The sequence below is a fragment of the Xiphias gladius genome, chromosome 3 (assembly GCF_016859285.1).
Source record: "Xiphias gladius isolate SHS-SW01 ecotype Sanya breed wild chromosome 3, ASM1685928v1, whole genome shotgun sequence".
NCBI classification, from domain to species: Eukaryota; Metazoa; Chordata; class Actinopteri; order Istiophoriformes; family Xiphiidae; genus Xiphias; species Xiphias gladius.
Window position 1 is genome coordinate 14,502,737 of NC_053402.1, and position 25,087 is coordinate 14,527,823.

Here is a 25,087-nt window from a genome sequence, read left to right on the forward strand (position 1 = left end):
CGTGGTGGTCCATGTTGTCCCATTAATGGGTGTCTCCTTCGCAAGAAGGTAATGTGTTGAATGGTCACAGGGTGAAGGACGACTTACAGAACATGGTATATTTACTGTATAACAAGCTTAACATATTTGCCTAATACCGTATAACATAGTTGGTGTACACTAAAGTAATGATTGAGTTTAAAGCAAAAATGTTTAGGAACACAAAAATCAAGGGAAAAAAGTTTGAAGTTGGTAATTTACCACAAGAAATGAGCCAGTGTTGCACATCCAAAACAAGCTGATCCCAAAATCAAAAAAGAACAAATTGCTGCTGCTGAGTACATTCCTTCTAACTGATGTGATATAAAAATATAATTGGTAATACAAAAAAAATATATATACAAAGCTGGACAAAGTGCAATAGATAGGAAGAAGGTTCTACCAAGGTTCTACTAATGTATGTATAAGCGCACTGTGAAAACAGTTTTAGGAGGAAGGCCAAAGACAGTTTAGTCTGTTTAGCCTTTCTGATAAGCTCTTTGTTACTGTGTGGACTGGGAGATAAAAACCAATCCATCACTGATTTTGTCAGCCACAAATATAAGACTTTCTATCCCTGCCTGGAGTGAAAATATTACCTAATACACAAGATTCTTCACAATAATTTTCATTTTATGATCATACCGCCACTCTGACTTGTTATTTTTATCATGTTGTCTACCTCACAATAGTATGATTCCAAACAATAAATCATATGTCAGGTAAGATCTACAGTGATGTATACAAGGCCCATAAATGTTGGGCAAAACTGAACTGAAAATAAAGTTGAGCAACAGCTCGAAAATAAATATATGTAATGGAGGGAAGTAAAGTCAGAAATTATGAAGCAAATGTGAGAGAAGCAGCCAAAAAACAAAGGGGATTAGAGCCTAAATAGAGTGGAGAAAGAGAAAGTGATGAAAATCTGGCAGATGAAATACTTCAGCACGAGTTTGCACACAAACGCAACAAATTTGCATGAGTGAAGGAAATGAAATCGGAAAGATGAAGACAAAATGTGAGAGTACAAGTTAGAGTGTAGAGAATTATTTCTATGAAAACTGACAAAAACTGGCAAGAAGAAGAAATCCCTGTCACCTCCCAAAAAGCCAGTGGGCCTGTGTGGCTAAGTGCCTCTAGCTTTAAACTGTCAGCAGGCTGCTGTTGGCTTGGTCGCAAAACAGTGTTTTACTGGTTCCCCTGGGCAGCGTTGGGGAGCGGGGCCGTATGCTGCTTCGCCATCTTTTAGTGAGCCAGGGCGATTAGGAGCCCAACGTGCTGACGGCACATGCTGTAATGCTGTTGCAGCCACTAGACTGTGATTTACACCACTGACTATCCTGTAATGTACGACTATTGGAACAGACTATACTAAGGGTTTCCTGTTGTGGACATTTAACCGCAGAACAGAGTCGACGCGACTTCAAATGAGGTAGAAACTTGATGAGTAGGGGTGTAACAATGTACATTGTTTTATGTTGATTAGTTGGATAAAATACTGTCATTCCAATACACGTGGTGAGGGGAACACTTTTCCAGGCATTTTCTTCAAAATCTGTTGAACAATCCAGCGCTGTGTGTGATAAGATGAGATGATATCTCTATCTCACTCATCTACCACATCTGTTTGTTGTTATGAAGTCGCTTAGTTTCATTATACATGCTGCTGAGAATCTACTTTAAATACTGTAAGTCAGGGAAAAATGCATTTTTTTGTCATTTTAAAGCCTCAAATGATATAAAGTTTTATACAGTAATAAACTGTAAGTGGAAATGTGGATTCTCAGGCACTCCTTAATTTTGGTGAATAACAAATCTATTCAGAATCAACACCACAAGGCTTGTATAACTGCTTTCACTGAGGACACCCAGGTCATGTCCTCAGTATTGCTTCGGGGAAACTTGGGGACAATAACAACTTGAGGGGGACTTTACATTCTACAACTACACAGATTTACACACGGCAGGTTTTTTAGACCGATTCTGATAAATGTCTTTAAATATTTATTAATTTGACTGTTTCGGGCCAAAAAGATGAAATCAAATTTACAAATGAAAAGTTTGGAGATGGTTTTGTAGTAGCATTTAAACCAGTAAATGAGGAGAAAAACTTAAAATAACAGTTAAATCAATTAATAAAATGATGGAAAAAGTAATAATAGAAATGCTGGCGATGTTTGGTGAAAAATGTATTGACTCAGGAGGTAGAGCGGGTCGTCCACTAACCAGAAGGTCGGTGGTTCAATCCCCGGATGAGTCGGTTCGATCCCCGGTTCCTCCTGTCCGCATTTCGAAGTGTTCTTGGGCAAGATACTGAACCACCAAATTGCCTCGGATGTATCATTGGCATTGCAACACTGTATTTTACACTGTATTTCCTTATCTATCTATTTATTTAAATGTGACAACTAGTTATGGCAACTTTCAGTTCTTGTTGATTTTTAATTTGAGAAATTTTGCTCAGCAGTCGGTTGTGAAACTAAAGCAACAAACAACCTTCTGCAGAATAATTAACAGATGGTCGCCAGTCTAGAGGTGAGTCTGAGTACGTGAGCTCTTGGAGATGCTGGTACTCCTCACCATCTAACACACACAAGCTGAATGACTAAGACAAATAATTCAACCCCAGCATACCTGGACAACCTCAGCACTGGTGTTGGAGCTTGGACACAGAAGTTCATGTATATTTAGGTAGAGAGTGAGCGAGTGAATGACGAAGGGAAGCAGAATGAGTGAGTGAATGAGGGGGAGAAACAGAGACAGACAAGAGCACGAGTTACGAGTTGTGGCTACGACTGAGGAGCTACATCTGGACCCTGTGGGGCATGCGTGAAATCATTCCTCTATTCCTGCAATTTGCTGTAATGCCTTGCAGATGGTACTGTGTGTGTGTGTGTGTGTGTGTGTGTGTGTGTGTGTGTGTGTGTGTGTGTGTGTGTGTGTGTGTGTGTGTTACATGAGTAATAACTCGTACAGTAGGAACAGAAGGAGAGCGAGCAGGAGAAAGGCATGAGCCATAGACTGTGCGAGGACTGATATCAAAAAGTAAACTGTACAAAATACATAAGCATGGCTCGACAAGTGGAACTAAAGTTTCCCTTGTTCAGAGGATACAGAGGGTGGGGGTGGTTTCAGAAGACACGCGCGATGGCCTCGGGGCCAGAAAGAGGTCTGTTTGTTGAATATTTTTCTTGTTGGAGTCTCTATGCCTTTAGCATGAGCGAGAAAGACATCACCACAAGGAGAAATTTGGCCTGGTTCCAATTATTTTCACAATTTCTTGTCAACATGTGGAGAAAACAGAAGCTCTGCGGGAACCTGTAGGTCAAACAAATACAAATATAAAAGCACTGCACACAAGAGGCTTCAGGGTTCTGCTTGATTCTGCGACATGTGGCCAGAAGTACACTTCAGAGGTGACGCAGTTCCTGAGAGCTATCACCTTACTGTACCTTGTTGGGACTGGCTGACATTGAAATAGGCTCCCAGCTGCTGACGGGTAGCTTGTCACCGGTGTTTGGAAGTATTCGTCAAGCTTTCTCAGCTTGAAGAACGCTCTGCGAATGAAGCAACCACACGTGCTAATGCACACTGCACGCACACTTTTGAGACAACTGACAGCCCCTAAGTGGACAGATAAGGTGTGTGAGGAAGTAAGGTTCCTTCATAAACTTATAGATACTGATAACAAAAAAGAAGAAACTACTTTCGTAGCATCTACTTTTTCATTTATTATAATTTATTACTATCTGACATGTTTACTGGATCGTGTATTTTTGTTTAAAAGGTATGTTCTCTGACCAGCCAGTATGATTTGGCGTGATCTGGTCCAAGTATTAGCCCTTTGAAAGTGTCCCTAAACATAATGCTGAAGCTTTGTCACTTGCTCAATTTTTCTGCGGGGGAACTGAGTGAAATGCATACTTGAAAAAGCAGAGCAAGGGAGCCATTAGGAAACAGTCATCCATATGACATGCAGCTATCCTCTCTGTAAAGTAAATAGTGAAACCAGTAATGCCTCCTGCCCTAAAACAGGTCGTGCGGGTAGGCATTGAGACACGGCGAGCCGAGCGGAGGCTGGAATCTCTCTCCGCCGGCCCCCTCAGCCCAGCTGCAAGGTGAGCTGCGTGCCGCTCTCCGGCCAGTGCCGGAGTGCGCCCTGCCGCCGTGCGCCTCGCCTCGCCTCGCCTCGCCGCGCCTCGCCCCTCCCACCCCTCCGCTTCAGCTCTCCCCTGTGTGCTCGCCAATAAAGCGCTTTTTGTCCAGGGAGTAAGCACTTGAGCGCATTCCTTGACGAGGAGGTTGGCGTACCTCTGCGAGGGTTTGAGGAAGACCGTGCGAGTTTTGTAGTCAGGCTACACAGAGGCTTTTTTAGGGTTTTTTTTTTTTTTTTAAAGAGCGTATTCGGAAAACTACAAGGTCTGGAGTTATATCGGTGAACTGCTCCGCTTGGATAAAGACACAAGCGCGACTGTGCTCCCGACTTCACTTCTTCGAAGTTCAGGGTAAGAGACTCCTGCTTTGACTAACCAAAAAAAAAAAAAAGGGATAAAAATTTCACTCGTTTTCGGGTTCTAACAGTTGGAAAAGGATTTAAAAAAAAAAGGGGGCGTAGAGAGACTTATGTTGACAAATGCGGTCAGGTTGAGTGCGATTTTTGCTTCAGGAGGATCTGAATACACTAACAGGCAGAATCATTTTTTTCCCAGGTTCAAAATCAAAACACTTCGCCGGGTTTCTGCCTCTTTTAAAATATAAAGGCAACCACCACCGGTGTTAAAAGTAAAAGTAAAAGTTGTGTTTGTTTTTTTGTCCCTGTGTGACAACTCCCTTGACGAAAACCCACTAGGACAATCCGACAGAAACTCACTGTGTTTCTGTTCGGCTCAGTCTTAAGTTGCTAAAATTACAAAAATAAGTAAATTAATAAAATAAACCAAAAAAAACCCCAAAACGTTTTGATGCTTTTAAAGCCAAGTGTTACTGCAACGATAAGACGTCTTTAGATTTTCTGTCAATGCCTCGAACATCCCTGTAAAATACAGCTGTCTCTCCCGGAGTTAAACTGCAAATCAACATGAGCGCTCAGCTGACTTATCTGATGTTAGAGGTTTTGCTGGCTGTGTGGGCGCCGCTAACGCCTCAGATCATCAAATACTGACAATAACTGGGGAGGGGGGGGTTCATCTCGTTTCGGGGGGATCGCATTAAAAAACGCCAGCGTGTGCGCGGCGCAAAAAAAGGAGCCGTCGGGGCGTAAATGAGGCGGGCTGGTGTTGGACCGCGGGACGCCGCATGCAGAGGCAGAGCCGAATGTCTGGACCGCACCGAGCCGAGTTCACCACAGAGGACAGCTGTTTTTGGAACCACACGGGGGGACAATCCCACAACAGAAAGTTCAAAAGGACACAAGCGAGGTTGTTTCGTGGTTTCGACGCGCGGGACGCTCGGAGGGGTCAGATAATGAAAAGTCAGGGCATTTGGTATGTTAGCAGCATGAGGTCATGAGAGGATTCTCATTTCCACCATATCATATCTGGAGACAAGGGGGGGGTAACATTGTCCAAAGTATTAATTGGTGTCACCAAACTATTACCGTGGATCACAGCTTCCTTGTATTAGCTATCTTGTATTTTTCAGACAACTTTCTGGCAGTTTTGGTGCATCTCTGCTTTTCACTGTAAAAGCAAAAACTACTGAGGGAATAAGTTGGGCGAAGACAAGGGCCAATGCCAAGTCTGATTATCAGTGATGCACTGATTTAATGTGGTTTCAAAATGGCTTAGAACATAAACAAATCTTGAATTCATTAGGCTACTAAATAATCTGCAACTCCAAAAAATGGAAGGATGATTTAGCTTTGTCACACAGTATTGCTGGCCCAGTTTCAGTCATACGCATGATTGGTGATACGCAACAATATTAAAGATGTCCATCAACAGCTGCTACTGATATAAAATGATTCCATAACTTTATTATTATTATAAATACAATACTTTACTTTGAAATGTGGACAAGGTCCAAAGCCGGATTTAAAGTTGAACAACTCCATCATTTGATTTTTAGCTGAGGGCGTTGCAGTGCAGCGACTGATGAATGAACCGGTGGGTCAGATGTGAGGAAAGGTACACGCAGAAATTAGAGAGACATCGGTTTTGTTCAGCACGTGTGCAGTAGAGCAATGAGCGATGGGGTCAAATTCCTGAAAGATTAAATCTCTGAGTGACTTACTCCACCAATAAACTAACATCCAATAAAGTGGCATGACTCAACAGGTTTAGACCAATTCTCTGTTCCACAATCTAAAAATGACAAGCAACTGTCAGAGCATCCTTTCTTTCCAGATAATACCACCTCATATTTCCAAATAATGTGCAAATATTATGCCATTATAAACTTTGATTGTCGGAGAGATATCCTTAAAGAAAGAGCATGATTTGAGTATCTCATCCAAAAAGCAGCTCTAAACAAGTAGTTCTTTAAACTTTAGTTTTAACCTTACAATCATATAAGTGTTTATACGCAGTTATTGGGGTGATAGCCACAGAAATGTGATCACACCAGTCCTTGTTAAAGACATCATCTCACTGTGTTAACACTGGATGACATTAATTTTTATTCATTATGCGAAAGACCCGCTTGGAAAACTCCTCAGGGACGACCAGTGGCCCTAAGACCCCAACTCCAAAATCACTGATTAATATATAACCAGGTTAAAAAAAGTATATGTATATTCGCATTCGCCTGAGATGCTTAATTCATGCAGGAACGCTCTTCTGACCACAATCCTTCCAGCTTTCAGCCAGATTAGCATCTTTTACAAGGCCCCATAAACAGGCACGGAAAATCGCCTAATCTTTCCTGGGGGCACAACAGCCGATGTAAACTACTCCAATAGCCCCGCTATTAACTCCTACACTGGTGTGCCGCTTGTTTCCTCACCAGGTGTTTCCTCATAGATTGTCATTATGCTACAGGAGAAGCTACCGTGTCATTGACGGTATATAATGGCTGTAATTGGTTTATATTAGGCTACCAGACACAGCAGAGCAGCCACAGGAGGCCAATTATCCCTCACTAATGTGGGGAACTTTAAGTCTACTATGTTGCACAGATTGTAACACTTACAGTACAAGAGAGCGGTTGCGGGCACAGCCTGACATTGTAAAGAATGCAGAAGTGTGCCGGTGTAGTTATTTTCTATATGTGGAGCCGGACAATAAAGATATAGAGCTTGCTGCTTTCTGCTCCACTGTTTCAGTCTCTATATGGCAGACTGTTGTGTTTGTACAGTCACTTGTTGACACTGTCACACTTCTCACTGCTCAGAGAGAGACTGACCGAAGTCTGAGACGATGACTGGTGTGAATGAGAAGAAGGAGAGAGACAGAAAGATGGGAAGATGAAGTAGGGTAAAGTTTTTTACTGCATCTCTTCACCTGTGATGTAAAATTAAAGTCATAGCTTATCATAATTGCTGCATAGAGTATGGCGACACTCGGACGATAAAATGTGCAATTGTGCATGCTGGTTTGAGCATTAAGTGAGATACACGTGCACCCCGGGTGGATTATCCCTCCCCCACGGGATATTTCTTGCCCTTAAACGTCAGTCTGTGGTCAGAAAGGCGAAGGAACCCTGTCATAAAACCCACTTTAAACAATTAAGGACAGGCCTGCTGTCACACCACTGTGACAGTGATGTCGAAACCACACTACCCATCCAGGATCTGGTTACCAACATTGTGTCAGCCTGTACTTTTATCTTTTTTTTTTTTTTTTTTTTTTTTTAAACAAAATCACGGCTGGCATTTCATTATCTGTGCCAAAGAGCTCGGGAGGGAAAGAGCACTGATGTCTAAATCTGCTGTTGATGATGACTGACAGTTGTGTTCTTCCTTTTGTTGTGTTGAGAAACGACGGAAAGAGCTGGACGTTTTACAGGAGCTTGCGGTGCCTGTAAAGTAATTTATTAACACAACATAGTAATTCACACTAATTGTTGCTGCTCCTCTTTCTCCCAACTGGCAGAGAGCAGAGGATTTTCACATCGTGCTTCGTACCGCCAGAGCTCAGTTTTACACCAATTAGGGGCAGTGTCTGAAGCATCCTACCCTGTGCATCAGAGGGATTAGACGGTTAAAAGTCAGGTGCTGAGGCGAGGAGGCCTTGGGAAGGGAGGAGAGGAGGAATATGGGGAGGTGGAGCTAGGACAGGAGGACAAGAGTGGGGCACTCACACAGGCAGCAGAGAGAGGGGAATCGACAGGGCAGAAAGTTTGAATGAGTGAGTGCATGTGAGTTTGTGTGTGTTTGTTTTTCTCAAGGCCACGTGAAAGTCAGGTCTCATCACAATTAGAAAAGCACTCTGTGTGAGTGAGGGAGAGAATTCAAGATGTACAAATCCTTCCCCTTGTCACAATAAACGGCTCCAGCGTTGCCCCTTCTCAGGTGCTGCGCAGCAGGGGGGGGCGTTCCCTGGTTGAAAACCAAGAGCCGGAGCTGCTCTGTCGACGAGGCTGTCTTGAATAAAACCCCCAGCTTCAAAGGCCTCAGCCTCACACATCAATGCTGACCCAGTGGTATGCGGAGGCAAACCCCAGCCCATACGCCTGCCAAGCTAAATTGAAGAAGAGCTTTCCGATGCAGCCAAATGATGCGTTCAGAAGAACCACTTCAAAACCTTGCATAAATATACACACACATGTGAAGGGATCTGAGGGCTATGGAGTGCCCCAGCTTGAGCGCAAACCCCAAATAACTGCTGTCGTCCATGTCCACATCCACATACAGACACACACACACACACTCAATGTAGTCAGATTTTACCAGTTTGTCTATCTTCTGAATGAGATGACCCTTTAAATCAAACATGGCGCGAAATAAACTACCCTCTCAAGCTTGAAATTAAATGAAACTCTGATATTATCGTAACCTTCTCACTCTGGTCGGAAAATCTTCAAAAGGCCAAAAATCCCCCAAATTCCTAAACGGACTCCAGTGAAGTATCGAGTGAGAGGGACAGATGGAGAATGAGAGAGAAATGGATGAGAGGGAGGATGCTCATCCCAGAAAGCCACCACAAATTGCTGCATTTCAGTGAGCCCATAAAGAAAAGAGAAACTACTCTTAATCTAAAGTTGTAATTACCTCTGGCCAGCACTGTAATTAGGAAATGAGCCTTGAACTAGATCTTACTGGGCAACAGCAGAGCAAGGGTGCGCGCGCACGCACACACACACACACACACACACACACACACACACACACGCACACACACGCACGCACACACACACACACACGCACACACACACACACACACACACACACACACACACACACACACACACACACACACACACACACACACACACACACCTGTACTGTTTGACCAAAACCAGAATCAGGAAAGACAGATCTTCCTTTGAGAACAGGGTTAGATATTTAACCACTAGTCATTAATGACTAATGAAAATTAAACAAATAACCGCTGAGATGAACGTTAACTCTTAATGTTCTACCAAATATGGATTGAATGATAAGACAGCAGAGTAAACGCAGAGTGCGTGTACCTTTGGGTTTGTGAATGTCTACTCGCCATCGGGTCTTGGAGTGTCCAACACCTCGTTCGTCACAGGAAGTGGTGACATTCAAACACACTCTCATGCAGGCTCGTCGTACATGCAAGCTGACGCGTACTCACACGGCCACTCTCCTTTACTACATCAGTTGACGTTTGTTGTTCTCTTGTCCCCGTTTTCTTAATGTCTATTTCCGTCGCAGCTGGGGGACACAGATAGTGTTATCTGCTGCTGCCCACACCGTAAGAGCACAAGGTGCAGTCTGAGAAGGCAAATCTGTGCATGTATACGTGCAAATGCCCGTATGTGTATAACCAAATGCCGCCACGTATCAGCCCGGATCTCATTCACACAATGCTCCAATCAACACGTGAGCGGTGTTGACTGTGCCAAAAGTCACGGCTTGTCAGAATAAGCATCAGCGTGTCACATAAAATATCAATATCAAAATATACCTTGGAGGATATTACACCAGATAGGGAAAGAGAAAAGGAGTGACGGAGAGAAAAGGAGAAACAGAGGAAGAGAAGGGTGAGGCGATATTTATGTTTAACGGATGAACACAGAGGAAGAAAGAAAATTATAGTGGTCAGAAAAAAAAAAAGACTTCTTCAAAAGAGACTAAATATGAATGTAAACCAATGTAATGGTGAAAAGAGAGAAAATAAGAGGTACTGCCAGGTTAAGAGATACTACCAATGCTCTGGCAGTGCCCAGTCTGCACAAATTAAAGACCAAATGTCTCATTGAAAGATGTGGAAGAGGCAGCCTGAGCTATTAAGGCATACCGAAGCAGGAATATTGTTGTCAACAGTTTTGTCTTGTAGAAAAAGTACTACAGTTATTCAAGAAGCTTAGTGGTCAAGATAATTTGCATCTATTTTGAGTGTTGCGTTCCACTTTGAAAGCTAAATATTTACAGTGCAGTCAAGGGACTGTCTGGGAGGGAGACACAGTGACCTCGGGAAACTGACTGCAGCAGGGTCAGAGCATGAGAATCCCCACACACAACAGCTACAAACGCACAATCACCCTTGCATGTAATCACCCACTGGCAAGCATGCATCGTCGCTTTTACCTGTACAGACCAGTGACAGATATGCAAATAACGCAAAAATACACACCGAGCACACGCAAAACACGTGCACAAAAGCCTCTGTGCATGCGGCGCAAAAAACTCCAACAGACAAATAAACACACGGATGCAGAGTGCAGCAAAGGCCTCAGCAAGCCAAAACGACCCTTGACTGTGACAGGTTATTTTCAGATGTAAACAATGCTCTATGAATGTGGAAGTGAGTGTGTGCTGCAGGGCGATTCAGAGATGGTATGTGCAAAGTGCAGCAAGGTTTCAGATGTTACACAATTAGGTACAGCACGTGGTGTGGTAGTTATCCTCATTCTGTTTTCCGCCTCCACAGACTGTTTGACTCAGAGCAAAAGTATGTTAGTGAAATATGGCACAAGTAAGTCACTTATGGCTTAAAAACGGTGCTTAGTGGAAACATACTGGAACAGGGAGACTGGGATATTCAGTAGGAGCAAGTATACAGAAAACAGTCTGTCTGTGCTGTACAAATGGGAGAAAAAGCGAAAAATAACGTACGCATCTCAGCTAATTATCTCCCATACAGTTTAATGGCCATGCCTTAAATCAATAAGATAAGAAAACTTCAAAAAGTCTGCTATTAGAAAGAAATGTGGGAAACACACAAACAATGTTGCCAATTTTGGCCTTGCCCACTGATATCCCTTAAAATTAAAGCGGTTGGGGCCTGTGCCATGGGGTCAGCTTAGCTTATAAAACACACACCTGATCAAAATACCAACTTAAGAAAGGCACAGACACCTACTCTGAAACATTAATAAAAATCCTCCAACGTAGCCGAATATTAGGTTTTGTAGGAAATGTCAGTGTATATTACTTTTATATTAGTGACCTTTGATTCATTACAAGCCTAAGAGGGTGAAACTAAAGGAATCTCGCCGATCAAAAAACCCTGCTGTAAACACAACAAAACATACAGGGGTTCAAACAAAAAGTGACTGTCTTGTGTCATGCTTAAGTCAGTGCTCTACACACACAAACATTCGTGCCACAGCTGATGGGCTGATACCACAGGACAAGGAGCCAACAGAACGGAGAGTGGTCAGTCTGCATTCCTCCTATCCCGCTCTGTCATTCTCTTGCACAGCCACACGGCCAACCAGCGCTCAGCACGCTCTCGCAGACAGCTGGAATCCAACCAATTAACGGGAAAAAAAAAAAAAACTTCCTGTCTTGCTTGTGGGCCATTAACGATGCATGGCAGCGGGCTGGATTCCAAATGAGTGGAGAGAAAAAAAAACCAAAACAAAACATAGTGCAACATATATGGCTAACAGGTACAACTGGTGTGTTGTTTCCAGGGAAGGAGGACCTGAAACCAAGAAAAGTGGAGCGGGAATAGAGGAGGAAGCTTCTTCACTGGGTGAGTGGAACATTAAATAAGATCTGACAGATTTATTAGTAACTTGTGTCCTTATGAATAAGATTCGGTCAGTTACCATAATACAAACATCGGAAATAGTATTCATCATAATACAAAAAAAAACTATCTGTTGTTCAGAGTTACATAGATTACATAAGCAAAAACTTATTTTTGACATGCGTCACAATAATACACTCTTTTGAATATTTGCGTCCAGAAATCCAAACCCCACGCTGTTGGCGGTCCTTACAGTGTTAACTGTAACACCCTTCTTGCTCAATAGGGTCCTTTCGTTCCTTTTACACAACTCTGATTCTCTTAAAAAGTACTGGCAGGAGAACAAGACCAGCTCTCTTAACAAACAAACACGCACGCACGCACGCACGCACGCAAGCACGCAAGCACGCAAGCACACACACACACACACACAGCATTTAATAGATACAGTGAGGCTGTATATGGTTTCATACGGAGGGAGAAGAAAAAGAGAGAATGGAGGAAGTTCGAACTTAACCATGTCTGTCTGGTTGCTGAAGTTATGGAGCTACAATATTTGTAAGGCTCATAGCTTTTTTTTTTGTTTTGTTTTGTTTACATTTTAATTTTTAAAAAAAAGAAGCAGATCAAGAAACCTGTCCACATTTTATATCCCCACACATTTAAAGTCCGCCGAGATTCTGTATGCTTCTTATTGTCAACAAATTCTATGGAAAAACCAAGACCGACAATGAATTAATCCTACTGACAAGTACAATTTCTGATCTAGCTTATTCTTCTGTACCATATAGCTCCATTGTTGTCCAAAGACTATTTAAAAACACATGAGTGAGTCACATGGTAGCACAGGTTGACATGTTCCTTCACTACCACAAATAATGGCACTAGTTTATTTTGAGACAATCCCACAGAGACTGTCCTGTTGCCATCAATACTTGCTATAGCACCAAATGTATATTCATCTGCTGCTGAAAGTAGTCCAAAGCAAATGTACTATGTACTCTTTTTATGTAATGTGGCTGCTAAAAACTACAGTGCTCAGCTCTTTTGGGAAATTACTGGGAGTTTTTTAAGAGTGAAACTGTATATTCGTAACCTGTTTTCAACGATTTATGTCTTCAGTAGGAACCAATGGGCTCGAGGTTAAGAGATGCATACAGGGTAGAAAAAGTCAAACTATTGGGAGAGAAACAAACAGTTGCTGGTTTTGTTCTTTTTATGGAATGCATTTGCATTCAAATAGTTTTGAAAAACAAAAAAATTTAATATTTTCAGCTGCTGTCCCTCTAAGGAGAAAATAAAACAGTTTCTGTTGCAAATGGTATTTTTAAAGTTCAAATTTTTTATTTTTCAAACTTTGTTTGAAAGATAAAAAAACAAAACTTAGTAGAGACCATTTTGCGATGGGATCACACCAGCGGTGACTCCCTTCAAAATCAACATGTTGACGTAATCGTGACAAAATGTATCCACAGATAGACAGATATATATATACACCTGACAAAGTACTCAAAACCGCCTCTGTGGGCGTCTCCTGGACCAAATTTTGCCCTGATCTCTCTCTCTCACACACACACACACACACACACACACACACACACACACACACACACACACACACACACACACACACACACACACACACACACACAGAAACTCAAAAAAAAAAAACAGCCAGGCTGTCGCTGCTGGTGATAAATCACCTGTATGTGCTGAGGTCTGGTTAGTGCATCACTGGTGAAAACTGTCGCTGATTGATACTCTCTTCAACTTTACACACCCCTTTCTGACCCCTCAGGCTCTGTCCCGCCTCATTACTGTGTTGTGCTAGTTGTCAATGAGCTGTGACAGGGACTGTGTGGACTTGTAAAGACACACACACAGGACAAGACCGTAGCCTCGGGCCTCTGGACGCACACCGCTACTCTCACTAATTGCCTTACAACTCCTCCGCTTCTCTGTCTTGGAGCAGCCCAGTCCTACTCAGGGAAAACAAAGAGGAGGAGAGAGCGGTGGTGGTGCACAGCTCTTCTCCTGGGGCTGAGTTTTGGTCATAACACATACACACATTCCTCAGGTTAGGGGATTTGTGCTCGCTGGCTGTAAATTATTTGCCATGCAGGCAATGCTTCAATATCAACATACACATCCTGTAGTTTCAACATTAAAGCTTGCACTCACTGCCTTGAATTACAGCACACCCTGGCAACCTGGGTGTGTGTTTTACCTGCCTTTTTCCTAAGTGCCGATCACACATCCTTGGCACACCTACATGAATGCATCTGGATAGCTAGTAAAACTTCAGTGCTAACACTTGACGAGGCTGTGAATCCAAGCCAAATGTCTGGCTTTGAAATGTCTGCGTTTCCCATTACTGTGTTAAACGTCCAGATGGCCCAACACCATGGCAAATGTGTATATAATTGTTCGTTATTCATTTTAATATTTTTACCTTAAAGCAAACATAGAAGAGCAAACAAGGGTGTTCCACGATATTCATATACTCTCTAATCTACACACACACACAGAAATCACATGTGTGAGCAAACCCACACAGGTACGCATTGTTCTGTGTTACAGGTCAGCTCAGGAATCTACTGTACTCACTTAATGACGTGTATAAACGGATGTGTTGATGTGAGCAAACAAACTGCCCTTTATTTAGACAAATTGCTATTCACTGCTACAATAACAAAGCATCATTCATTGCCCCTCTCTTCCTCTCTCTCTCTGCGGCGGTCTGTCAGGTCATCTGAGGCTCTCTGTGTATGACAGCGTGACTAACCCATAGGGCACATATCCTGTATACTGAAGACATAGATCTGGGCTCCCTCAAAACCACACCAAGAGACCCTCTTTCTCTTCATTCAGTGAATGGGCTTGAGCAGGCATGAGTTTGAAGGCATCTTTTATACTAGTGTTTTTGCGTGTTTTTCCCGTTTAGTACAAATCCCATTAAATTGACATTGCAGTTAATTATTCTGCAAACTCTGAGTTTTAAGAAATTTGAATGTGTTTTTTCCACTGGTTTCCATTAATTTCCATAGAGTATGAAAATCTACCAGCAGACTGCTGAAACTTGTTGTAAACATCGAGTCTACTTCGATTTTGCTCCAGGTTAAACTATTGTTACGAGGTAATGCAGTGCACTACTTTCAAATCAAACTGAACTTAACCTGCATTACCATACAGTAATAATGCCATAAATATTAATCCAAACTTGGTCTGCATGATGGATTACACAAACCTAGCTAACACCTATTCATACTGTGTGGAAATGAATGGAAACCAAAGTCAATGGAAAGTCCCTGGTAAAAAGAGAAAAAAGATACATCCGAAAGTTAAACTTGGTCAGGCCTGGGCTGAGGTTTGATTTTGTGTAGTGTATTTCTCTAAATGATTGTGTATGTTTTTTAATGCAACAGCCTCGCCTGGCAGATCCTGACATGCATCATAAGCGGATCATCCTGCAATACTTTTGACATTTGAGGGAGCTCATATTGTATTGATTTTGATGGTCTTCTGAGAAATTCACAATGAATTCCTTTTTGACAGTTCGCTGGATCGTTACATTTACCAGATTTAAACAGTCTGTCGTGTGTACTGACACCCTAAAGGAAAAAGGAGGTTAGAGATGGCTCACGTTTATTCCTCCACTTCTTTCACTACCCTCCTCCTCTTTCTTCATTCTTGCCTTATTTGTGGTAGACAAGAGGAGTCTTCAGGCAGTGTGCACCTGCTGCAGGCAAATTGTGGAGTTGAGGGTCCAAGTTGATGTCTTAATAGACTGTTGCTGACTGATGTCTTTACACTCGTTATGGTGGTTGGGTTCACCTGTCTCATCAGGGGCTGGCTGAGGTAGAGAATGAAGGTCAGCGTTCTAATAATAGGAGGGATTAAGACAGCTGTTGGCTCATGGGATCCTGTCATTTATCTGTGAAATTTTTGGATAACTTCATCCCAGAGGCATTCTATGTCAGATTTACTTCACAGTGGAGATTGTGAATGAATTCAATTTAGTACATTATTTGTGAGCCATGATAGTAAACTGCACATCCTTTTAAGCTTTTATATTTATATATTTAAGGAAATGACTGTTCTCCAGTAATGGAAAAGATAAAAATGGATGACGCAAATAATCAATATCAAGATGTGTGTCTGCCACTCTGAATACCCCCCCCCAAAAAACCAAACAAACAAACAAACAAAAAAAAACCCACTGCGATAGTAACACTGTAATAAACAGGTCAACAGTCCCTGTTCAGGAGGTAATCACAGGGCACCTGAGGCCATGGAGAAGAGACATGTCATTGTTGGGGGATGTGCTGCCTGACTGCTGGTTTGTCAGCCAGCCCCCCTGGCATGGTACCAACACAGGCAGTAGTTTCACAAGAAATTCCTTTGTTTCATCCTAATCTGCACTAGTGATCTCCATTTCACATTTATCTTGTGTGTGTGGCACATGTCTGAGGTGTTTTGTTTTTTTAAGGGAAAAAGCCTGCAGGGTAGAATGACTAGAAAAATCACAAACGGTAACTCTTAGAAAAGGGGGGGGGGGGTTGAAAAACTGGTACCAATGCACAATGACTGCCTTTAAATTAAGGTTGTGGTACAAAAAAAATGAAGAAAGTTGCAATTGTGCCAGGTTTACTGTATGTGTGACACATTATTTACTTAATGTCACCAACAACTGAATATGGACATGACTCAATCTTAATTTCAAACCATACTCAAGACATGACAACATGGGCTTCCAAACTTATCATGAAAAATAATTAACAACAACCAAAAATAACTAATTTGTCAATCAGTTTATCAATAAATCACTTTTTTCCTACCCCTACCTGACATAGCATTCATGTTTCATGCTTTTAATTGCCATAGTGCTGCCAAGGGGGACAGCAAGCTCACTTGACAGCAGTTAGGACATCAACTAAATCTCACACAAAGAAGAGGTGCTCTCTAAGATGCAAACATGAACTTCTTCTATCACCCTTTCTCCTTTAGCCTCCCAGAAGCTCACTGGGAGAAATGTTCCTGCTCATGATTTAATGTTTCAGAGAGAGACTGACAAAGTGACACACGGCTGAAGAGAGTTCAGTTTTTTGATGTCAGGCCACGTCCAAGTTTAATCACAGACGAGTATGACTTGAATTTCAAATACTTGCACTTATACTAATCAAAAATCTGCCCCATGCCAATGAAGTGTTAGTTTGTATGTGCCCTTTCCAAGTCTACAAGTTTCTAATGCTGAACTGCAATTTAACAAGGTAAACGAGTTATTTAAGTGTCAGCACTAGCACTAGCCCAAGTTTCTGTTTACTAATGAACACTTTGACAGCTACGTTTTTGCCAAAGGGCCCTGCAGGGCTGTTGTGGCAGGCGGAGAAGACATGCCCTCATCAGATTCCAGTCATACTCTTATCACCAGCTACATGAACAAACCTGAGTGAAAGAAGAAGAAGTGAGCAGAAGAGCAAGGGGAAGAGAGGGCGCAAGACTGACAAGGCGAAGAGGGGGATTTTAGTCACCTGTTGGCTGTCCAATGTGCTGCTCTCTAAGAGCGCAGTGTATTGGACATTTGTGTGCATGTTTAACATCAGTGCTTTGTCAGAAATGCGGTCCGACCATTCTGTAGTATCAGTCGATACAAATATATCTTCCTGGAAGCCAGAGGAGATTCCCAGATAAGTAACTACAGTATGTTCAAAGACTGTAAAGTTGATCTACAGGCACAGACAGTTGAGCAGGTAGGCAGACGGATAATGTGCGAGTGTTTCCTCAGTAAGTGCGTGTGACACTGTTTGTCTAACAAAGATAGTCAGCCTGCCACTCAGTCGGTTTTACACTCAGTGGGCCAGCCAGCCGCCTGACTCATTCACAACCTCTGATTCAGTAGAGCTCCGATTTGAACTCTTACACAGCGCTGCTGCAAGAAAGGACGAAGGTAAAAAATAGTGTCAACATCCAGCTGTGCACAAAGTGTGGCCCATCCCTCTATCTTTTAATACATAGAGAAAAAGAGTAGTAGTTTAAATCAGTCATACTGAGGCTGTAACTCTGGCTTAGTCTCTCTATCTTGAACGAATGTCAATAAAAGATAGGCTCTTGGCTTCTGTAAAGTTCTTTAAGCAGTAATATTAATGTACAAAGTATGAGAAATAAATAAAGATCGAGGTGACTAGCATTGCGGTCATGTTGAATCTGGAATAAATGTCTGTGGGCTAGGCAGAATGTCAAAGTGTGCCCATGGCTGACTGATAAAACTGGTCCATCCAGCCACTTGAAACCGCAATTGCACACACACAGCACAAACACTGTCCCATCCCCATTCGAGGCTGGGTTCTCTCAGGTGTTTTGAAGAATGCAACAGGAGTCTTTTTGAACTGCCCCTTGCTGCCTGAGACCAGTTCGCTTTGGGTGTCCCTACTAGTAGCTATACTAGACTCCAACGCTCTGGACAACACTGCTTCCAGGTTCAATGAGCCAGACAGCACAATAAAGTTTTGATTCTGGGAGGAGGTGTGGACACTCATGCACAGGATATGAAGGCACAAGTCAAGGCCTGGCGAGAATCCAGTTTTGTGACCAAAGGATGTCATATTTACTGTTTCCTGGTGATGTGGTGGCTTTGGATATATGAGATTGTGACTTCTGCACTGGTGTGGTTCACTGCTGTGTCTAACAGAAAAGATAAACAGAGAGAGAGGGAGTAAGAGACAGAGAGTATGTAAGAGAGAGGTGTTGTTTGTGGTTTTATGCCGCTCGGTTGTGACTGATTCAAGCCAGGTCGAAGACAGACTCAGCAGAGCAGTGGGGTCATCTTGTTAAGGTCACTGACAAGAGAAGCTGCTGTGGCACCTAACTGATTTTTTGCGCATGGGACAAGACTGACAAAAGTTGTTGATTCAAATGCCGCAAATAAATGAGAAAACAGATGAAACGCCAGGTTTTCAGTCATGCCCTTAAACTTTCTGTCTGTGTAATGTGTGAGTGTTCTGATCTCAGGCAGCTGTGCTTGTGTGCACCTATAAAAAAAAAAAATGTGACTGTGACCCCAATGACTATCTGTTCCAGGAGGTCACAGGGCAGGGTGCACTGCTGAAAGACGTGTGTGTCACTGTTGAGACGTCGCTCTCCAGGGCAAAACAAGAGGACACTGTCTGTGAGCTGAGAGGAAGAGAACAAGAGAAGAAGAGAGAATCTGTCTAAGCCAGTGGATCCTGTGTCTCCCCTCATAAGTGCCTTTATAAAAACAAAATCAAGTCTAGCATCTAGAGCACCATCCGTCATATCCTTCAGCAATAGAACAAAAGGAAATGGCCCACATTTCCTTTTGGAACGCATAGTGACTGACCTCTACGCTATGCTCTAAAGCTCAGAGGAGGCAGAGCTAGACTGTAGACATGCTGTTGCAGAGACCCAGTTCTGGTCTAGCTTGGCTGCCCAGCCGCCCACCTCTGCCTGCTTCCATTCTCCTCTCGCCTGCCCTCTCCTCTCAGGCGGGAGTGTGCAGCTGGCTAAGGCTGGAGCTCTGGCGCAGGCCGCATCATTTACTCAGACACACGCCAGAGGTTTTGGGTTTCATGTTGCCCTGGAGGAGCGGAGAAAACACATGTTGTGGAGACGAAGACCAGCAAGCTTCAGGTGTGCGTCCGTGAAACTGGAGCTGGGTGTGTGCCCGTGTCAAACAGGGCCTATTATCTGTGTTGTCTGTGCCCCAGTTACAACAGAGGACACGTAATACTAAGCAGCAGTGGAAAAACTAATCTGAGCCTGACCTCTGACCTCGAGAAGTCAGTCTCTGCCTCACTGGTTTGTGGGCTTTGTTGTCCTTTAGACTGATGCTATCTGACTAGATGAACTATGCAAAGGAATGACTGGCTTTTTAGGTTTTTTTTTCTCTCTTTTGCGTAAATATATTACAATCAAGCATAGTTCTTTAGCACAGGAAAATGTAAACAGAAATGCAAAATGTAACTATTGACTTGGATCACAAATTCAACATGGAGTTGTCCCGTATCCCTCTTACAGTGCAGCAAATATACACTGTTTTTGTGAGTTTTACTATGCCGGTACCCTCCCATTCACCCCTGGACTGTATATTATGTTCTCTTTCAAGTCCTCCAGCTGCAGGCTCTAATGGTAATGCTTCACACTGTCCTTATAAGCAGGCCTGGTCAAAACCATAAATCCTGAGATGAAAAGTGCCGACTCTCACACCAATAATGAGCCGCTTTGCAACTCACTTAGATATGCACAATGTACGGAGCAAAAAGCATGGAATAAGAGAAAGACATAAGAAAAGGAAAGTCTCTAATGAAGAGGCAGCCCAAGAGGAACCTGCCTGTTGGTTAAGTGGTTGTTTGCGTTAATTAAAATAACAACCCTTTGACATCAGTCAGCACTGGCAACGCTGATGTACAATGGATGTGGCTATTACAGGGGCTGTTCTTGTGGTCAGGCTGAAATTTGGAAAGCTTCGTTTGTGCAGCACACTGTAAAACTGCTATGGCCCCTAATCCATCTTCATACCACTACAAAGCACAGCAGTGACATTGTGGCTTCAAGATGAGTTTTGCCAGTGACAAACACAGTGAAACTATCATCCTTCTTTCATTCCACATGTTCAATTCTCCCCTGCCTGTGTTTGTATTCTGCCTGCTTGATTGACCTTGGTGTAAGTGCAGTGTTAGTAGAGCATATTTTGGAATATGATGTCTCTGTTTAGAAAGACTGTTTCTGGTTTGACGTACTCTTTACGCATCTCCGGACACCTAATCTGCTGATTGTCTTGCCATAGATTTGACCTTGTTAACCTTGACAGTACAAAATTATAACAGAAAACAGCCATTAGCTTTTGTTTAATCAGATTTATTTTTCCTATCAAGAAATATTGCATTTAAATTTCTGAATATACATATTTTAGCACTTTAAGAAAACAAATATTTTCCTGTTATGCTGCTAGAACCAGTGAATGGAAAAACTTGGACAGGGATGATGTCAATTGGAAAGTATTGTTAATCACATTTCCGTCTCCAAACACGCGTTCCTTTTTCTGACATACATATTCTGTTTTCTTTTTTCTAATATAGTTTGTTAAACAGGTACAACCAGCAATAAAGTACCACATTAGAGATGCATTAGCTCATGCCATCAACAAATACCTCACTGCATTACAGGTGCATCAACAGTCTTGCGTAAACATAGCTTACATTTTCAAATACACACTTGTGCTATGTGTTTCTGCTGTCTGCACAAACGCTCTTTCCTCTTCTGTGCTACTTCTTAAGTAATCTTTTCATCCTCGGATATTCTACATAACTCTTATTTCTCCTTCCCAATTCTCTCCTGACCCCTTTGTCTTGTTGACAGATCACCCCACTGGATTGTGGATAACAGGGTCCAGCTGTGGCACGGATGGTGCTGACAGTGTAAAGGGATGGGAATATGGGGAGAGTGTGCTTGCAGGAGTAGTTCTTTGTCCTCTCAAAGGATCACGGGCCGAAAAGGGGCAAAAATAGAGAGGGGGAAAGGGGGACATGGGAAAGAGGAGGGGTCAGAGGGCCCACATCAGCCTTCATCAACATCATTTATCAGGGTGCCTGTTATCATTTATAACCAACATGAATTCATGTCCTCGTGCTACTGTAGTAAATCAACATGAGGAGCTACAATGGTAATATATTTTAGTAGTGCACCCCGGTGAACTGAGCTTTCAGACCTACAACACTGTAGATCATACTCTAATGCACATACCGCAAGTGTTGTTGCCTTAGAAGATAAAGTCCCAGAAGAGAGGGGGCCTCTTTAATGGGGGTATGCACTCTGTAGTGTGTAGCCTTATCCCCTTACTGTGACTTGGCGTGGTGCCCCCTGTAGTCTCTGGCCCGGCCTGCACGATTATGCAAGTGCACAGTGACCTGCGACTCCTCCACACTCATACACACACCGCAATTTTCTACCCCCTCTTGTATCCTTCATTGCCCCTCAGTGTTGGCCTTCAGCTCTGAAGATAAGGGCTCTTGACGCTCGGCCTGCCGGGATTTAATTGCTGAAGCCCACTTCACCCTCCCAAAGCCAGGCCTTATCCACCTCTCCAACCCTGTGCCCCCGCTGACAGAAACCTGCTTTTGTCTCTGCTGTTCCCCTGCTCATGTTTTCTTTTCCTCCTCATCTTGAAAAGAAAAAAAAAAGCGGGATAAGAAGTCAGCTGAGGGAGAGGGAAGAAGGCTTTTCTTTCTTTTGCTTCTTTTTATTGCCTCTTTAATTTTTCTTTTCAAGGGGCTGCCCATGTATTTCACTTAGTGTTGCACAAAGACGTTCCCATGCTCTTTTCTTTGTATTTTATCCTTACTGTTTCTGGTGCTCGAGTGATACCACATATTCATCATTTAACATGTCTTATCTTAATACAAACCACCAATCTAGACTCAAGCATGAAGAAAATATAGATGTCAGAACAATCATTATATAAAGGATCTGGTCACAAAGATGTTTTTACTTCCATTCATATAAGCAGTACCATCATTCATCCAATCAATTTTCTTTTTATAAACCCTTCCTGAAACACTTCCTGTTAATCTCCGAATGCTAAACCAATCAGACAGAGAAGCTCGCTTTTTCAAACTCAGCTGCTGTCTGTCTGTCAGGAATGTCTCAACAAGCACATAGGGGAGAGAAAAGGAAATTACAAGTCAAAAAGGAGGAGGAAGGCAAGATGGGAGGGGTTATTCCTCCTTAAGCAGGATGACAAGCCTGTCTTTCTACTATCTCTCTCTATCTGCAGGCCACCCACCTCCACTCACTCTAAAACAAGTTGAGTTACAGCCACAGTCTTGAGTCACTCAGCACCACAGTACACTGTTGATCCATACTGTAGTGACCCCACGATTGTGCCTCACGTTATACACTGATAAGACCTGCGCAAGTCACTCGTATCCAAAAAGAAAGAAAAGAGGGGAATCTAACTTATAAAGCTACAGTTTATCTATGATCTGGAAGTATTCACGTACTGAACCCCTCCCCATCCTCAGTTTCTCCTCCACTGGGTTATCAGATGTGCCTGGCCCAGTTTGGAATGAGGCACACTCAAATAAACATTCTGCCCCGGGGAGCTACGGTAGAATCACCACGTTGCGTTTCTAAGAAAAATATTCTCAGTTTATCTGCATAGCTCACCCTCTTCTCATGGCTGCCTTGATGTTGTTGTATATTCTGGCGCCGGACCCTTATACCCGTCTCTGACCCTGATATATTGTACCAAATTGAAGTTTCTCTATCTCTGGAAGGAATGAGACTGGAATTTTGGACTTCAGACACATATGATACTTATGTCACACAAACACACAAATGCTTTTATATGAAGTATGTGTGTACACCTTCTTTGACACACTGAAGATGAAATCTGCAGCTCCCCATACACAAGCTATAATATGAAAACCTGAGCCCATCTGCATACACTCAAGCTGTTGATTGATTCTCCCTATCCCCTTCCTCCCGTGTTCTGTACACCTATGCAGCACGGCAGCCACACTTTCTGCTCTTCCTTTTCCCTCTTCCATCGGCACCTCCAACATATCTGAGCCCTGTAATTAAACCCAAATTTTCCTCTGCGACTATTTAAAAAGAGTTCTGGCTGTCCTTTAAACTTATGACTTCAGTTATTATTGATTACTACAATTAAATATTTTATTTCCAAAAGCAGCAAATAAAATGTTCTTACTTTGGACATCTTCCCAGCCACTGAGGCAAGACCCAAAAATCTTTTACAACACTGTGCATGTAATTACTTACCTGTTAAAGCTAATTTTCCCCAGGCATTGCGTATAAATTATAGGATAACTGCAACCTTTCACCTCCGCTGAACCATTTAGCTGTGACCAACAGCAATCTATCGCCATCAGATGTTATTATTAATTACTGGACAAGATTTTCCATAAACAACTGCAATACTAAGCTGGTTCTACTTTTCTGCATGGCTGCCAAAGTTTAGGTAGTTTTTCTGTGCTGTCAGCAGGTGCTGACTCTGAAAACTAGTTAGCTGCTTGGTTCAGTCAAGCCTTGACGTTTGAGTAGGGTCATTTTTTTAAGGTCTAGCTGCAAAGAACAACATTTCTGCCCCGTCAGAGAGAGTAATCCGGATAATAAGAGTAATGTGTTGGCAGTGGGGTTTAAGCAAATACTCTGATTGCTTTTAGCGTATATAGTGGAGAAGGCAAAATAAAAGATCAGAGAATCTTTCCAAGGAAGTTGCAATTTCAAGGAGGAGCAGAAAAAAAAGTATGCTGAAACAGAAGGAAAATAAATGCCATAGCTGGGGCATGGTGAGATAATAGTGGTGCTTCCTCCGCCTCTCTGCCCCTCCTGACATTCGAGGCATTGATTTTTTTTTTGTAAAGAAAATGTTTCATTAAACAGACAAAGTAAAAGGAAAGTAAATTAATTTTAAAAAGAAGAAATTATTTGAGTTGGCAGCAGCTCTGATGCTACTGTAACATGTACTTGGCTTGAGTTATTTTTGGTAACATTGACACCTATGAGTAAATGAAAAAAATATGAAAATTCAAACACCAATCAATGTACTATTTAATTTGGAAATATAAAATTTGTTAATAATATTTGTTCATTCTTAAACAATATGTGCATTTATTTCCCAACATGTAGACCACTGGCCACAACATACTGTTTCTGGTATCAATAAGAAGAGATCTTGAGAGAGCAACTGTGCTACTACATACTGCTTCGATGTCTGTATATCTAATAGAAGACACTGCCCATAGTTTACAAGAAAAATATATAACCTCTGTAACTTCGGAGGAAAGGAACATAGTTCCGAGATCGAAAAGGAAATGAGGGAAATAAAACGTGCACTGCAATTTCTTCTGACATTTCTGGGGTAACAACCCTAGGTAAGTAGTGTGAGAACAGTGTTCTCTGTGAATGTGCTGCATCTGTGTAAAACTATAAGTCACACATACTTGGCCTCTCATTCAGGTATTTGTGCAGTGTAGACATCAACA

General features: G+C 42.5%; 2 protein-coding genes across 3 annotated transcripts in view; one reads left to right on the forward strand and one right to left on the reverse strand.

The window, feature by feature from the left end:
• Positions 1 to 25,087, reverse strand: part of coro7 (coronin 7) — a 114,069-nt gene that overhangs the window by 26,626 nt on the left and 62,356 nt on the right. The gene's annotated exons all lie outside the window — the stretch shown is intronic.
• The window catches only part of vasnb (vasorin b), a 27,464-nt gene continuing 6,801 nt past the window's right edge, over positions 4,425 to 25,087 (forward strand). The window contains exons 1-2 of the mRNA XM_040157679.1: positions 4,425 to 4,523; positions 12,007 to 12,068. The gene's annotated coding sequence lies outside the window, so the exon portion shown is untranslated. The remainder of the gene's footprint in view (positions 4,524 to 12,006; positions 12,069 to 25,087) is intronic.